The following is an 11,017-nucleotide window of genomic DNA, read 5'->3' on the forward strand; positions in this document are numbered from 1 at the left end:
TGGCACATTCCTGTCCTTGAAATGCACCAAGTATGAACCTGCAATCGAAGAATTAACAGACAAACTTCAGCACTAAAAAAGTCACTAATTTCTAGTTTTCATACCATTTGATTATCATTGTTTTTATTATTATTTTTTCCTAAATGTACATTGTTTTTCTGTTTTTGGTCATTTTATACATAGGTTTTGGTTGATTTTTCTTTGTTAAATGGCATTTAAATATATAAAATAAATACCAAAAATATAAATATTTTTTTACCATGGTTGCAAATATTAAAAAAAAAATTATGAATATTTCTATATGTGACATGGCACAAAAGTTAAGTTAGGGTTCTTTCAAAATTTTGACACACCAAGCTCAAAAAGTTCTCCATCATTGCCCTAGGAGCTGCATTGGTAAATATATTGCTATGACATATATCTGATGTTGCTTCTAAGATTTTTATGGTTTCCTGTCTTACATCTAAATCAGCGGTTCTCAAGCTGTGGGTCACGACCCCTTTGGTGGTCGAACGACCCTTTCGCAGGGGTCGCCTAAGACCATCGGAAAACATACATATAGTTACATATTGTTTTTGTGATTAATCACTATGCTTTAATTATGTTTCAATTTGTAACAATGAAAATATATCCTGCATATCATATATTTACATTAAGATTCATAACAGTAGCAAAATTACAGTTATGAAATAGCAATGGAAACAATTTTATGGTTGGGGGTCACCACAACATGAAGAACTGCATTAAAGGGTCATGGCATTAGGAAGGTTGAGAACCACTGATCTAAGTCCTTTACTGTTTTGAGTTTATTTTTGTATATGGTGTAAATAGTTTCATTTTTTTTCATCTATCTGTGCAATTTTCCTTATACCATCTATTGAAAGACTATCTTGACTCCATTGTATGCTTTTGCCTCCTTTACCAAATATTAATTGAGCATAATGGGCTTGGATCAATTTCTGGGTTCTATGCTCTGTTCCATTGTTCTTGTGCCAGTACAAGGCAATTTTGAGAACCATGGCTTTGTAATATAGCTTGATATCTGGTATAGTGATCCCTCCACTTTGTTCTTCTTTCACATGATTGCTGTGGTTATTCTGGGTCTTTTTTTATTTCAGATGAATTTTTGGAGCGTTTGTTGTATATCTTTGAAATATGCCATTGGTATTTTAATAGAGATTGCATTGGATCTATAGATTTCTTTGAGTCACCCATAGATTACTGGGTGTTATTTTTGTATGCTGCTACATTGCTGAATTCATTTATTAAATCTAATAGTTTTTTTATGGAGTCTTTATGGTTTTCTATATATAATATCATGTCATCAGAGAATAGTGACAATTTTACTTCTTTTCCAATTTGGATGCCTTTTATTTCTTCTTATTGTCTGATCACTATGGCTAACACTTCCAGTACTATGTTGAACAGGAGTGGTAAGAGTGGGCATCCCTGTCTTGTTCCTGTTCTTAGGGGAAAAGGTTTTAGTTTTTGGCCATTGAGTCTGATGTTGGCTATAGGTTTTTCATATAAGGCTTTTATTATGTTGAGATATGATTCCTCTATTCCCACTTTGCTGAGTGTTTTTATCAGGAAAAGGTGTTGGATTTTATCAAATGCTTTTTCCTGCACTGATTGATGATTATGAGATTTTTATATCTCAGTTGGTTTATGTGATGTATCACCTGTATTTATTTGCAGACATTGTGCCATCCTTGTATCCCTGAAATATATCCCACTTAGTCATCGTGTATGACCTTTCTAATTTAATGCTGCATCTGATTTGTTAGAATTTTGTTGAGGATTTTTGCATCTATGTTCATCATAGATACTGGCCTGTAATTCTCTTTCTTTGTAGTGTCTTTATCTGGTTTTGGGATTAAGGTAATACCTGTTTATAGAAGGAGCTTGGAAGTGTTCCTCTTGAATTTTTTGGAATAGTCTGAGGAGAATAGGTTTTAGTTCTTCTTTGATGATTTGATAAAACTCACCTGTGAATCCATCAGGCCCAAGGTTTCTGTTTGCTGGAAGATTTTTTATTACTGCCTCAACTTCATTGGTAGTTACAGGCCTATTCAGGTTTTTCTTTTTATTCTTCCTGATTGAGTTTTGGAAGCTTGTATTTTTCTAGGAACATCTCCATTTCTTATAGGTTGACCAGTTTGTTGGAATATAATTTTTCATAGTATTTTTTTACAATGTTTTGTATTTCTGTGGGGTCCTTTGTTATTTTGCCTCTTTCATTTCTGAATTTGTTTATTTGTGTCCTCTCTCTTTGCTTCTTGGTGAGCCTGGCTAGAGGTTCATCAAACTTGTTTATCTTTTCAAATACCAGCTCTCGGTTTTATTGATCTTTTGGGGTGTTTATTAGTCTCTATGTCATTTATTTTTGCTGTGATCTTTATTATTTCCTTCCTTCTGCTTAGTTTGGGCTTTTCTTGTTGCTTTCTTTCTAATTCTTTAAGTTGTAGAGTTAGATAATTTATTACCATTTTTTCTTGTTTTTTGATGTAGGCCTGTAGAGGTTTGAACTTCCCTCTCAGGACTATTTTCACTTTGTTCCATAGATTTTGGATTGTTGTGTTTAATTGTCATTTGTTTGCAGGATGTTTTCAATTTCTTCTATGATCTCTTTGACAAGTCAATCACTGTTTAATAGCATCCTATTTATCCTCCAAGTGTTTGATTTTTTAAATTTTTTTATTGGAGTCCATTTCTAATATTATGCAATTGTGGTCTGAGAATTGCTTGATATGATTTCAATCTTCTTAAATTTGAAGAAACTTTGTTTGTGACCCAATATGTGGTTTTTCTTTGAAAATTTACCATATGCATTTAAGAAGAATGCATATTTTGTAGCTTTGGGGTGAAATTTTCTGAAGATGTCAATTAAGTCCATCTGATATAGTGAGTTTTTCTAGGATTGAAATTTCTTTGCTGATTTCTTGTCGAAAGGATTTTTCCAGTGATATCAATGGGGTATTAAACTCCCCTACCATGATTGTATTGCTGTTGATCTCTCCCTTGATATCTTTCAGAAAAAATTTTTTTTAATGTATTTGGGTGCTCCTGCATTGGATGCATATATGTTTACCAGAGTTATATCCTCTTTTTGTATTGATCCCTTTAGTATTATGAAGTGGACTTCCTTATCTTTTGTTATGCCTTTACTTTGAGATCTATTTTGTTAGATATAAGAATAACTACCCCAACCTTTTTTCATTTCCATTTTCCTTAAAAAAATTTTCTGTCCTTTCATTTTCAGGTTATGTGAATCCCTTGTTTTGAGGTGGGCCTCTTGTAGACAGCATATATATGGGCCATTTTTTTTTTTTATCTATTTAGCCACTCTATGTCTTTTGATTAGTGTTTATAATCCATTTACTTTTAAGTTTATTATTGATAGGTACTTGTTTATAGCCATTTTTATTCCTTATGCCCGTTTTCCTTCTTCACTTTATATTTCTTCTTTTTACAACAGTCCCTTTAGTATTTCTTACATTGCTGGCTTGGTAGAGATAAATTCCCTAAGCCTTTTTTGTCTGTGAAGCTCCTGATTTTCCCTTCAATTTTGAATGATAGCCTTGCTCTATAGAGTATTCTTGGATTCACTTCCTTGCTTTGAATCACTTTGTATACGTCATTCCATTCCCTTTGGCCTGATATATTTCTGTTGAGAAATCATTTGATAACATAATGGGATATCCTTTGTAGGTAACTCTCTGTTTCTCTACTGCAGCCTTTAAGATTCTCTCTTTGTCATTAACATTTGGCATCATAATTACCACATGAGTTGGTGTGGGTATTTTGGGGTTCACCTTGTTTGGGGCTCTCTGTGCTTCTGTGACTTTTTTCTTTACCAAATCAGGGAAGTTTTCTGTCATTATTTCTTCAAATAGTTTTTCTAATCTTTCCTCCTCTTCTTGTTCTGGCATCCCTATTATACGTATGTTGCTTCATTTTGTGTTGTTCCAAAGCTCTCCTCCTGCTTTCTTTTTTTTTCTTCAATTGTTGTTCAGTTTGAAATTGTTTCTCTCCCATATCTTCTAACTCACTAATTCAGTCCTCCACTTCTTCTAGTCAACTTTTGAAAACTTCCATCATGTTTTTTATTGTAAATATGTATATTTTTCCTTTTACTTCTTACATAAGTTGTTGATTTTGTCATCCATCTGGTTTATGAACTATATGACCCAGAATTTTTTTCTGACATATTGAATGCCTCCATTTCATTTCATTCCCTGTCATTATTTCTTCAAATAGTTTTTCTAATCTTTCCTCCTCTTCTTGTTCTGGCATCCCTATTATACGTATGTTGCTTCATTTTGTGTTGTTCCAAAGCTCTCCTCCTGCTTTCTTTTTTTTTCTTCAATTGTTGTTCAGTTTGAAATTGTTTCTCTCCCATATCTTCTAACTCACTAATTCAGTCCTCCACTTCTTCTAGTCAACTTTTGAAAACTTCCATCATGTTTTTTATTGTAAATATGTATATTTTTCCTTTTACTTCTTACATAAGTTGTTGATTTTGTCATCCATCTGGTTTATGAACTATATGACCCAGAATTTTTTTCTGACATATTGAATGCCTCCATTTCATTTCATTCCTTTTCTGATGATTCCTCCTTTTCTTTCCTTTGGGGGTTGTTTCTTTGTCTCTCCATTGTTACTGTCTCTTACTGGACCTGGGCTCCCTGCTTGGGGTTTAACAAATAAGCCCTTCACAATCCAATTGACTTGGACTACCTATCCCCTGGGGCTGGGTCTGCCTTGATTTTCACATCTTTATTGTCTCTGCTTTGAGTTGTAACCACTTCTACATGGATCTGGTCCCTCCCTTACTTGTTTCTTGGGGTTGGCGAGGATGGGTGCACAGATCCTCTGGTATGTGACTCTCTGTGAGGGCACAGAACCTTCTGGCATGCAATTCACTGTGTGGCCCCAGCCCCTAAGGTGAGATGGTTATCTAGGTCCCTCTGGAAGTGCACTTGCAGCATGGTCCTGTGACTGCTGATCAGGCACACCAGGTCACACCAGCATCTCTGACCTGGGCTGAGGGTAGTGTGCACTGGGTGACAGCTCTATCTGTGCTGGGGGCAGGGCATCCACCAGCCAAAGGGTTTGTCTCTGCCGGGGGATAGCACACACTGGGCTGAGGCTCTGTCTGTGCTGGGTGGGTGTGGAGGTGGTGCACACCAGCTAAAGTGTCTCTCTGTGCTAGTGGTGGAGCATGCTCTCTCTGTGCAGGGAATGGGTCTGTCTGTGATTTTGGCAGATTGTTCTGTCTGTGCAGGGGGTAGGGCACTCATTTGGCAAGAGCTCTGTCTGGGTGGGGCTGGGGGGAGGGGTGTAGCATGCATCGGGCTATGGTTCTGTTTTGGGATAAGGAATGGAGTGAGGAGTGGAATATTCATGGTTTGCACTCACAATGTGGGAACCTGAAATGGGAGAACCTGAGACACTGGGTTTGGGCTCCTGCTAGGAGGCACAGCTCAGGAGTTCTGTCTGGGGCACTCTCACTGCAGATGTCTGGGATCCACATTGTGGTACTGCACTGCTCACTGCTGGAGCACCATGGTGGTTCCATGAGGGTTATGGCTACAAGCAGTTCCCTGTGCAGGTCCCAGGGTGTGTCTGAGATCAGTCTGCATGTTGGTATAGTAGCAATCCTGGCCTCTGTTGCTCCCCTTTATAAGATGGCATGCATCCCATGCCAAAGTGGAGCCGGCCTAGGGTGTCTGTAGCAATAGCAAGGGCTCCCCCTCTAGAAGAGCCTGATCTGTCAGTCCTTGGGACTCCTGAGATATCTATATGTCCCTTTCTTACCTACACACATACCACACAGGTCCACACATACCCCTCTCACATCTTCACTCGGTCACATTCTCTCACTCCATGCCATCCTATCAGCTGCCATGTTGAAAGTAACCATAGTTTTTTAATTAACTCATCTCCTGATGGGCACTTAGGCTGTTTCCAAATATTAGCTATTGTAAATTGTGCTGCTATGAACGTAGGGGTACATATATCCTTTCTGATTGGTATTTCTGGTTTCTTGGGATATAGTCCTGGAAACTGGGTCAAATGGGAGTTCTATTTTTAACTTTTTGAGCAAACTCCAGACTGTCTTCCACAGTGACTGTGAAAGGGCGAGGACTACGCCCTCCATCTTGCCCCAAGGTAAGGGCTATGCCCTCCATCTTGCCCCAGGGTAAGGGCTAAAAACAACAGCCGTGGGCAAACTATGGCCCACGGGCCAGATCCGGCCCATTCGGCTGTTCTATCTGGCCCACAGAGCTGAAAGAGCAGAGGGATCTCTTGCTCTCCCCTCTGCTCCTTCACCAGCAGCAGTTTTAACATGGAAATGTCGGAAAACACGGCTGCAGCTCCTTCTTCTAAGTCCAGTTTAAGAACCCATTTTGGCCCTCAAGTCAAAAAGTTTGCCCACCCCTGGGCTATGCCCTCCATCTTGCCTCGGATCCTCCATTTTTGGGCAGCAGCCTTAGCCATGGGCTCAGCAAGGAGCTTCTTCCAAGAAGCCCAAGCCTCTGATATCCACACCTAGGATTTCTTTAAACTAACCCATGACAATCAAGGGAAGTGCGCGCCATAGATATTAGCAGATCCTGTTTAACAAGACACTGACTTGCGCCTGGCCAATTGGCAGGGCCCACAGTCCTTTCTCCTCCCCTTACTCCAACCCCCTATAAATCCTCTCTCCAAACAGAGTTCTCTCTCTCTACCACTTGGCGTGCCATTGTGTCTGTGAGTGTGGTGGACGGGGAGCTCGAGCTAGCTCGAATAAAGACTCTTTGCTTTTGCATAGGACTCTGCTGGCTCCCTGGTGGGCTTTTGGGGATCTTGAAATCTGGGCATAACATTTGGGGGCTCGTCTAGGATCCCCAAGACCCTTGAGGGACCCCTGATCCAGAGAGTCTGACTGACCACGGTAAATATCTGTGTGTTGTGTATTCTGTTCTGTGTGATATATGTTATGTTATATGTTATCTCTAAGGCACCTGTCCTGTATATGGAGGAATGGCTTCTAGATGGTATTCACCATCAAAACTTGGACTGGCTAAGGGTTCAAATCTGGCTCATCTTTTTTTAAAAAAAAGGTAGAAGAGAAGCATTCCTAGGCAGTTTTCTACTGCCTCTGTTCAGGGACTTGTTCTGTATCTGTCCTGTGTGAGCTCACTTCTGAAATTCTGTAAGTGCCCATAATGATCTAAGTGGATGCACTGGGGGATCACGGGTGGGAGGAGTCAGGGGACACCTCGATCCTCCATTTGGAGGGGTGTAGTTTTTGCTTCCATGGAGTCGGAAGGTCTGTAGAAACCCCTCAATGTGAGAATAAGTGGGTCACTCCCGCTGGTTGGCGTGCAGCTATTGTCTAGCTTTCGGTTTTTGCTTCCATGGACTTGGAAGGTTGTATTTTCGGGCCCTCTTAGTTTTCTGTGTTTTTATGTTTTTTCTGTGGACTTACTGGACGACATTATGGGATGGACTCAGACTGCTCCTTTGGGTATTGTGATTGATCATTTCAAGGAGATTGGGGGAGGCTTTAGAGCTCCCTCAGGAGTTGGGAAGTTGTTAGGAATTGAATGGATTATTTAAACTCTGAATGAATGTCTGGTGAAAGTGTGTGAGTGTGGAGTGAGGGGGCCTGCCCTCTCCCCTCCTTTGTGTGGCTATCTAAGTATGCCTAGTATGAAGTCTAGATGATAGAAGTTAATCTATTAATTGAAAATACCTTATATTTTATTTGAACAGAATGTGGGGGAATGAAAGAAAGAAGCCCACATGGCCATCCAATATGGACGTCACTCCCCAAGAAAGCCACTTCTTAGCCTCATCTTTGCCATCTTTATCTTTTTCTTCCAGCTAATGACTTAATGCATCTGGGATTTCTGTGCACATGTAAAGGGAAAAGGCCAGTTTAAAAATGAGTGCACATAGTTTTGAGCTGGACTTGACCTTTTGCTGTGTACAGAATAAAAACCTGAGACTGTTTTGGCCTTAAAAATGGCAGAGATGAACCTGACAAACATATCCAACCTCCTCAGTTGCCACAGTTTAGGGTGACCTTGAGGGCTATTTGGTGAGAGCTCTTTTGAAATTTCCCCCTGAGGCAAGTACCATCAGGAAGTTGATAGTCAAGTTTACATGTGAATAGCTATGGGTTTGCTTCTTGACTTCCCCAGCAGGAAAATTGTGACCATTTTGAAATTTAGCAGCTATGCCAGGCCTATTGGCTGGAAACTTAAAACTTTTACGTTCAAATCATCTATGGGGCAAGAAGTGTGCTTGCCTAGCGGATTTATTTTTATGTCAAATTCTTTAAAAGGCACTGATAGCAGTAATCCAATTTCTAAAGTAAAGTACGATTATTTCAGGTAGAAACTGCTTTCTGTAAATTGATCTGTCCTTATTGCTTAAATATGTATCTGTGTCTCTTAAAAAAAATTTGAATGTATTGCTAATCTGAGGACTGTTAATTATTTACATGTAACCTAAAAATTAAGGTTAAGAGTTCTAACTAACTGGAAAGCATGGCTTTGATGTGATGGGAGGAAAAAATAAAATGTTGAATGAGTGGTAGGCCAGTGAGCTGGGACTGGTCACTGGTGGATTGTGAGAAGGCCTGGACGTGGCCTAATTTCTCCTTCCTTGGTACCCCTGAAACGTCAGAGGGTACTTCTGGCCTTGGTTTTCTTGTTTTTTGGTCTTGGATTTGTTTGTTTGTGATGAGTATCGTTACTATCTGGATAAGACATAGGTCAAGAATCCTGTCCAGGGATGTGGGAAAGGGAGGCCTCCACATCTGTTCCTGTCGGGCCCCAAATCAGGGGACTTGGGCGGTGTTCCTGTTATCTGCTCAAGATCCCAAGACTGTAAAAGTACTTGTTCACTGAAAGTGTGTAAGTGTAAATGTTTATTTGATATTTGTATGTCTACTTGGGTATAATTATTTGTTCATATAAGTGTGGAAGTCTGCGAAAAAAAAAAAAAAAGGCACACACTTGATTTATTTAAGGCTGAATGCTCTGACCGATAGCAAAGTGCCCTAAGCAGCCGCCCAAGGGAGCTTGCTCTTTGTCAGAGGTGGAATCGGCCCGCCTAATTAGTAAACATCTCTTTGTCTGTTTGTTTGCTGGGAACTTTGATTTGCTATGTGATACTCTGTGCTGGGTTGGGATTTTGAAATTCTGGGGTAGATTTGAAAGGTATTTGTGGCTTTTCTAGTCTGATTGGGACATTTAAGGGTGGGGCTCACAGTTCCTCAGGGCAGAGATTTCATGGGCCCTTCCTCCTGCCTGTGCTGAATTAAATAATACAGGCCAGTGTCATTTGGCTTGCTGGTTAAAGGAAGACAATGGACCTTAGAATCTGTAAAGGTGGTCGGGAATGAAGCTGGTAAAATGTACTGAAAGGGTTTGGTACCTGTTGCTGCTAGCAAAGGAGGGGCTGATACCCGCTTCTAGCGCACTCCCTTGAAAGATGCCTGGTTGCTGCTCTGCCACAAAGGGAACGGGTAGAAAGGCAAGAAAGCAGAGCGCTGTAAGTAATAAACAGGGTTACCTAGAAGCCATCAAGACTTTGAAGTTCTTCAAAAGAGGAGGAATCTGACTCGGAGACTGGAGGGGACTGGGTGGCTCTCCTATCATGTTTGGCAGGCCACTCCCTATAAAACCCTTTTCTTTAACTATCTCTTACTTTGAGAGGGCTCCAGAGGGCACACGAGGACATTTGGCCGTGCCTCCGCGCCATCTACGAGACTGGCCCAACCCCAACTCCTCATCAGCACAGACCAGGAGATTGGGTCTACATCAGAAGGCACTGCTGGGAGACCCTCGAGCCACGTTGGAAAGCTCCCTACACTGTGGTGCTGACAACCCCCACCGCTCTCAAGGTAGACGGTGTCGCGACCTGGGTCCATCACACTTACATTCGGTCAGCGGTCCCATCCTTGCACCAAATGGATCGTCAATTGAGATCAGCACAACCCGCTCAAGCTCAAGCTACAGTGTGCTCGACCTGCCTGATTCTGGTAACCTTGCTCGTGATCATTCATGCTGCCGGGAGCCCCCCACAACACCATATATTAGACCTAGATGATGCCTGCATCTTCATGGACATGGCTCCAAAGAGACAAGGACAATTTATAGGAAGGTCAAGAGTAGACTTTAGTGTCACATGTTTAGTCGCAGAAGATTTGGCTGCCTGAAGCAGCCATGATGCCAATATCATGTTTCATTGTATTAATATGTTGTATTAACCTTCAATTCTCTTACAGGTTTAAATGTAGCTGTAGCTGTGGACTGGTGATGGTCTACAGTCCTTAGTAGTCTTTGGGAATAACTGGCAAGTGTCCAGTCTCCCACACTGAGGGACAATGTTATAGCTATGTATGTTGGCTATGCTGGAAGGGGACTGTGTGGGGTGAACCCCAAAAGTAAAGGGTGTCTAGCTGCCAAGAGGGCAGGTACCCAACTGGGCAGGGAAGAGTGCCCACCAGGTTTTTGTTCTCTGTTGAGAGACAGTTGATGGTTGGCAGCCTGTATACTGTCTTGCAGGCCTGCGTAACCATGCCCATGTCAGGGGTAGTACAAACCTCAACTGTAGAAAGCTCGGAAAGGCTGTTTAGAATAAAAGGTCTTAGGCATGGTTATGCATATAGAGAAGGTTTTATGCCAACAGATACTGTTTTGTTATAACTTTGAAGAATCCATGAAAAGAAATTGGCAAGGAAAGTCAGAAACTCTTAGAGCAGATCAGTATGTTTTCTTCCTTATGTAATTCCTCTGAAATTTGGCAATGCTAAGTCATGGCAATACATTTCTTTGCATATATTCAATAAGACTGGTTCCTAATAGTGGTTTTATTAACGGAAAACTTTGACTGGAGTATCCTGTTTTAAAGAGCCCTGTCTGAGCTCTAAAGACTTGAAGCCACTAAGAATGCCACGAAGAAAGCCTGGTATCCTGCTTGGGAGTCCTGAAGATGGCTGGTGCTGGGGCGT

General features: G+C 40.9%; 1 long non-coding RNA gene across 1 annotated transcript in view; it reads left to right on the forward strand.

Moving 5' to 3' along the window:
* The first annotated feature begins 8,131 nt into the window (after positions 1–8,131).
* The window catches only part of LOC107182236, a 16,195-nt gene continuing 13,309 nt past the window's right edge, over positions 8,132–11,017 (forward strand). The window contains exon 1 of the long non-coding RNA XR_001512955.1: positions 8,132–8,738. This is a non-coding gene — a long non-coding RNA (uncharacterized LOC107182236). The remainder of the gene's footprint in view (positions 8,739–11,017) is intronic.

This window comes from Myotis davidii, unplaced genomic scaffold (assembly GCF_000327345.1).
Source record: "Myotis davidii unplaced genomic scaffold, ASM32734v1 scaffold911, whole genome shotgun sequence".
NCBI classification, from domain to species: domain Eukaryota; kingdom Metazoa; phylum Chordata; class Mammalia; order Chiroptera; family Vespertilionidae; genus Myotis; species Myotis davidii.